Here is a 7,432-nt window from a genome sequence, read left to right as displayed (position 1 = left end):
CCTCAATACTGAATCTTCAATCCTCAATCCTCAGTCCACAATCCTCAGTCCTCAGTCCTCAAACCTCAATCCTCAATCCTCAGTCCCCAATCCTCAATCCACAGTCCTCAATCAACAATCCTCAATCTTCAATACTCAATCCTCAATCCTCAATCCTCAATCCTCATTCCTCAATCATCAATCCTCTATCCTCAATCCTCAATCCTCAATCCTCAGTCATCAATACTCAATCTTGAATACTCAACCCTCAGTCCTCAGTCCTCAAACCTCAATCCTCAACCCTCAGCCCTCATCGTCAATCCTCAATCCTCAAACCTCAATCCCTAACCTTCAATCCTCAATTCTCAATCCTCAATCCTTAACCCTAAGACCTCAAACATCAATATTCAACCCTCAGTCCTCGTCCTCAATACACAAACCTCAATCCTCAGTCCTCAATATTCAATCATCAATATTCAAACTTCAATCCTCAATCCTCAATCCTCAATCATCAATCCTCAATCTTCAATACTCAATCCTCAATCCTCAATTCTCAATCCTCAATCCTCAAACCTCAATCTTCAATCCTTAATAATCAATTTTCAATCCTCAATCCTCAATACTCAGTCATCAATCCTCAATCTTCAATACTCAATCCTCAATCCTCAATCCTCTATCCTCAATCCTCAACCCTCAGACCTCATTATCAGTTCTCAATTCTCAATCCTCAATCCTCAGTCCTCAATCCTCAGTCCTCAATGATCAATCCTCAATCCTCAATCTTCAATCCTCAATACTCAATCCTCAACCCTCAACCCTCAATTTTCATTCCTCAATCCTCAATCCTCAATCCTCAATCCTCATTCTTCAATCCTCAATACCCAATCCTCAATCTTCAGTTCTCAATCCTCAATCCTCAATTCTCAATCCTCAATCCTCAATCCTCAGTCCTCAGTTCTCAAACCTCAATCCTAAACCCTCAGCACTCATCGTCAATCCCCAATCCTCAATCCTCAATCCTCAATCCTCAATCTTCAATCCTCAATACTCAATCCTCAATCTTTAATCCTCAATCCTCAATCCTCAATCCTCAGTCCTCAACCATCATTCTTCAATCCTGAATACCCAATCCTCAATCTTCAATCCTCAATCCTCAATCCCCAATTCTCAATCCTCAATCCTCAGACCTCAGTCCTCAAACCTCAATCCTCAACCCTCAGCCCTCATCGTCAATCGTCAATCCTCAATTCTCAATCCTCAATCCTTAACCCTCAGACCTCAAACATCAATATTCAACCCTCAGTCCTCGTCCTCAATAAACAAACCTCAATCCTCAGTCCTCGTCCTCAATACACAAACCTCAATCCTCAGTCCTCAATATTCAATCATCAATATTCAATCTTCGATCCTCAATCCTCAATCCTCAATCATCAATCCTCAATCTTCAATACTCAATCCTCAATCCTCATTCGTCAATCCTCAATACCCAATCCTCAATCATCAACCTTCAATCCTCAATCCTCAGTCCTCAATACTCAATACTCAATCCTCAATCTTCAATCGTCAATACTCATTCTTCAATCCTCAATCCTCAACCCTCAACCCTCAATTTTCATTCCTCAATCCTCAATCCTCGATCCTCAATCCTCATTCTTCAATCCACAATACCCAATCCTCAATCTTCAATCCTCAATCCTCAATCCTCAATTCTCAATCCTCAATCCTCAGTCCTCAGTTCTCAAACCTCAATCCTCAACCCTCAGCACTCATCGTCAATCCCCAATCCTCAATCCTCAATCCTCAATCTTCAATCCTCAATACTCAATCCTCAATCTTCAATCCTCAATCCTCAATCCTCAATCCTCAGTCCTCAATACTCAATCTTCAATCCTCAATACTCAATCCTCAATCTTCAATCCTCAATCCTCAATCCTCAATCCTCAGTCCTCAATCCTCATTCGTCAGTCTTCAATCCTCAATACTCACTCTCCAATCCTCAATCCTCAATCCACGATACTCAATCCTCATTCTTCAATCCTCAATACCCAATCCTCAATCTTCAATCCTCAATCCTCAATCCTCAGTCTTCAATCCTCAATCCTCAATCCTCAATCCTCAATTCCCAATCCTCAATCCTCAATCCTCAATCCTCAACCCTCAATCGTCAGCCTTCAACCCTCAATACTCAATCTTCAAACCTCAACACTCAATCCTCAACCCTAAATCCTCAATTCTCATACTTCAACGCTCAATACCCAATCCTCAGTCTTCAATCCTCAATCCTCAATCCTCAATTCTCAATCCTCAATCCTCAGTCCTCAGCCCTCAAACCTCAATACTCAACCCTCAGCCCTCATCCTCAATACTGAATCCTCAATTCTCAATCCTCAATCTTCAATCCTCAATACTCAATCTTCAATCCTCAATCCTCAGTCCTCAAACCTCAATTCTGAATCCTCAATCCTGAATCCTCAATCTTCGGCCCTCAGTCCTCAACAATCTGTTGTGAATCCTCAATCCTCAATAGAATATCCTCAATTCAAAGTTTTCAATACTCAATACTCAATCTGCAATCTTCAAACCTCTATCCACAAACATCAATTCTCATCACTCAACACTCAACACTCAGTCCTCAATGTTCAATCCTCAATCCCCAATTCCCAATCTTCAATCCTCAATACTGAATCTTCAATCCTCAATCCTCAGTCCACAATCCTCAGTCCTCAATCCTCAATCCCCAATCCTCAATCCACAGTCCTCAATCCTCAACACCCAATCCTCAATCTTCAACCCTCAATCCTCAATCCTCATTCCTCAATCCTCAATCTTCAATCCTCAAACCTCAATCCTCAATCCTCAATCCTCAATCTTCAATCCTCAATACTCAATCTTCAATCCTCAATCATCAATCCTCAATTCTCAATCCTCAATCCTCAATCCTCAATCGTCAATCTTCAATCCTGAATACTCAATCTTCAATACTCAATCCTCAATCCTCAATCCTCAATCCTCATTCTTCAATCCTCAATACCCAATCCTCAATCTTCAATCCTCAATCCTCAATCCTCAATACTCAATCCTCAATCCTCAATCCTCAATCCTCAATCTTCAATCCTCAATCCTTAATACTCAATCCTCAATTCTCAATCCTCGATCGTCAATCTTCAAACCTCAATACTCAATCTTCAATCCTCAATCCTCAATCCTCAATCCTCAGTCCTCATTCTCCAATACTCAATACCCAATCCTCAATCTTCAACCCTCAATCCTCAATCCTCAATTCTCAATCCTCAACCCTCAGTCCTCAGTCCTCAAACCTCAATCCTCAGCCCTCAGCCCTCATCCTCAATCCTCAATCCTCAATCCTCAATTCTCAATCTTCAATCTTCAATACTCAATCTTCATTCCTCAATGCTCAGTCCTCAAATTTCAATTCTGAATCCTCAATCCGGAACCCTCAATCTTCAGCCCTCAGTCCTCAACAATCAGTTGTCAATCCTCAATCATCAATAGAATATACTCAATTCACAGTTTTCAAGACTCAATACTCAATCTGCAATCTTCAAATCTCTATCCACAAACATCAATTCCCATCACTCAACCCTCAACACTCAGTCCTCAATGTTCAATCCTCAATCCTCAATTCTCAAACTTCAATCCTCAATACTGAAACTTCAATCCTCAATCCTCAATCCTCAGTCCTCAATCCTCAATCCTCAATCTTAATCTTCAATACTCAGTACACAATCTTCAATCCTCAATCGTCAATCCTCAATCCTCTATCCTCAATCTTCAATCCTCAATACTCAATCTTCAATCCTCAATCCTCAATCCTCAATCCTCAATCCTCAATCCTCAATCTTAATCTTCAATCCTCAGTACTCAATCTTCAATCCTCAATCCCCAATCCTCAATCCTCAATCCTCAACCTTCAATCCTCAATACTCGATCTTGAATCCTCAATCCTCAATCCTCAATCCTCAATCCTCAATCCTCAATCCTCAATCGTCAATCTTCAATCCTCAATACTCAATCTTCAACCCTCAATCCTCAATACTCAATACTCAATCCTCATTCTTCAATCCGCAATACCCAATCCTCAATCTTCAATCCTCAATCCACAATTCTCAATCCTCAATCCTCAATCCTCAAACCTCAAACATCAATACTCAACCGTCAGTCCTCGTCCTCAATCCACAACCACCAATACTCAATCCTCAATCTTCAATTCTCACTCCTCAATACTCAATCCTCAATCCTCGGTCCTCAAACCACAATCCTGAATCCTCAATCCTGAATCCTCAACCTTCAGCACTCAGTCCTCAACAATCAGTTGTCAATCCTCAATCCTCAAGAGAATATCATCAATTCACAGTTTTCAATACTCAATACTCAATCTGCAATCTTCAAATCTCTATCCACAAACATCAGTTCTCATCACTCAACCCTCAACACTCAGTCTTCAATCCTCAATCCTCAGTCCTCAATCCTCAATCCTCATTCTTCAATCCTCAATACCCAATCCTCAATCTTCAATCCTCAATCCTCAATCCTCAATTCTCAAGCCTCAATCCTCAATCCTCAGACCTCATACAGCAATAGTCAACCCTCAGTCCTCGTCCTCAATCCACAACCATCAATCCTCAATCTTCAGTCTTCAATCATCAATATTCAATCCTCAGTCCTCAATCCTCAATCCTCAATCCTCAATCCTCAATCGTCAATCCTCAAACCTCTATCCTGAATCATCAATCCTGAATCCTCAATCTTCAGCCCTCAGTCCTCATCAATCAGTGGTCCATTCTCAATCCTCAATAGAATACCATGATTTCACTATTTTCAATGCTCAATACTCAACCTGCAATCTTCAAATCTCTATCCACAAACATCAATTCTCATCACTCAACCCTCAACACTCAGTCCCCAATCCTCAATATTCAAGCCTCAATCCTCAATCCTCAATCCACAATCCTCAACGTTCAATCCTCAATACTCAATCTTGAATCCTCAATCCTCAATCCTCAATCCTCAATCCTCAATCCTCAATCCTCAATCCTCAATCCTCAATCCTCAATCTTAATCTTCAATCCTCTGTACTCACTCTTCAATCCTCAATCCCCAATCCTCAATCCTCAATCCTCAATCTTCAATCCTCAATACTCAATCTTGAATCCTCAATCCTCAATCCTCAATCCTCAATCCTCAATCCTCAACCCTCAATCGTCAATCTTCAATCCTCAATACTCAATCTTCAATCCTCAATCCTCAATACTCAATACTCAATCCTCATTCTTCAATACGCAATACCCAATCCTCAATCTTAAATCCTCAATCCTCAATTCTCAATCCTCAATCCTCAGACCTCAAACATCAATACTCAACAGTCAGTCCTCGTCCTCAATCCACAACCACCAATACTCAATCCTCAATCTTCAATTCTCAATCCTCAATCCTGAATCCTCAATCCTCGGTCCTCAAACCACAATCCTGAATCCTCAATCCTGAATCCTCAACCTTCAGCCCTCAGTCCTCAGCAATCAGTTGTCAATCCTCAATCCTCAACAGAATATCATCAATTCACAGTTTTCAACACTCAATACTCAATCTGCAATCTTCAAATCTCTATCCACAAACATCAATTCTCATCACTCAACCCTCAACACTCTTTCTTCAATCCTCAATCCTCAGTCCTCAATACTCAATCTTCAGTCCTCAATCATCAATCCTCAATCCTCAATCCTCAATCCTCAATCCTCAATCGTCAATCTTCAATCCTCAATACTTAATCTTCAATCCTCAATCCTCAATCCTCAATCCTCAATCCTCATTCTTCAATCCTCAATACCCAATCCTCAATCTTCAATCCTCAATCCTCAATCCTCAATCCTCAATCCTCAATCCTCAATCCTCAATCTTCAATCCTCAGTCGCAAATACTCAATCTTCAATACTCACTCCTCAATCATCAATCTTCAATCCTCAATACTCAGTCTTCAATCCTCAATCCTCAATCCTCAATCCGCAATCCTCAATCCTCATTCTTCAATCCTCAATACCCAATCCTCAATCTTCAATCCTCAATCCTCAATCCTCAATCCTCAATCCTCAATCCTCAATCCTCAATCCTCAATCTTCAATCCTCAATACTCAATCTTCAATCCTCAATCCCCAATCCTCAATCCTCAATCCTCAATCCTCAATCTTAATCTTCAATCCTCAGTACTCAATCTTCAATCCTGAATCCTCAATCCTAAATCCTCAATCCTCAATCTTCAATCCTCGATACTCAATCTGCAATCCTCAATCCTCAATCCTCAATCCTCAATCCTCAATCCTCAATCCTCAGTCCTCAATCGTCAATCTTCAATCCTCAATACTGAATCTTCAATCCTCAATCCTCAATACTCAATACTCGACCGTCAGTCCTCGTCCTCAACCCACAACCCCCAATACTCAATCCTCAATCTTCAATTCTCAATCCTCAATCCTCAATCCTCAATCCTCGGTCCTCAAACCACAATCCTGAATACTCAATCCTGAATCCTCAACCTTCAGCCCTCATTCCTCAACAATCAGTTGTCAATCCTCAATCCTCAAGAGAATATCATCAATTCACAGTTTTCAATACTCAATACTCAATCTGCAATCTTCAAATCTCTATCCACAAACATCAATTCTCATCATTCAACCCTCAACACTCAGTCTTCAATCCTCAATCCTCAATCCTCAATCCTCAATCCTCAATCCTCAATCTTCAATCCTCAGTACTCAATCTTCAATCCTCAATCCTCAATCCTCAATCCTCAATCCTCAATCCTCAATCGTCAATCTTCAATCCTCAATACTCAATCTTCAATCCTCAATCCTCAATACTCAATACTCAATCCTCATTCTTCAATCCTCAATACCCAATCCCCTATCTTCAATCCTCAATCCTCAATCCTCAATTCTCAATCCTCAATCCTCAATCCTCAGACCTCAAACAGCAATAGTCAACCCTCAGTCATCGTCCTCAATCCACAACCATCAATCCTCAATCTTCAGTCTTCAATCATCAATATTCAATCCTCAGTCCTCAATCCTCAATCCTCAATCCTCAATCCTCAATCCTCAATCCTCAAACCTCTATCCTGAATCATCAATCCTGAATCCTCAATCTTCAGCCCTCAGTCCTCATCAATCAGTGGTCCATCCTCAATCCTCAATAGAATACCATGATTTCACAGTTTTCAATGCTCAATACTCAACCTGCAATCTTCAAATCTCTATCCACAAACATCAATTCTCATCACTCAACCCTCAACACTCAGTCCCCAATCCTCAATATTCAAGCCTCAATCCTCAATCCTCAATCCACAATCCTCAACGTTCAATCCTCAATACTCAATCTTGAATCCTCAATCCTCAATCCTCAATCCTCAATCCTCAATCCTCAATCCTCAATCCTCAATCTT

The sequence above is a fragment of the Calliopsis andreniformis genome, unplaced genomic scaffold (assembly GCF_051401765.1).
Source record: "Calliopsis andreniformis isolate RMS-2024a unplaced genomic scaffold, iyCalAndr_principal scaffold0091, whole genome shotgun sequence".
NCBI lineage: Eukaryota > Metazoa > Arthropoda > Insecta > Hymenoptera > Andrenidae > Calliopsis > Calliopsis andreniformis.
Note: the sequence above shows the minus strand (reverse complement) of the source record.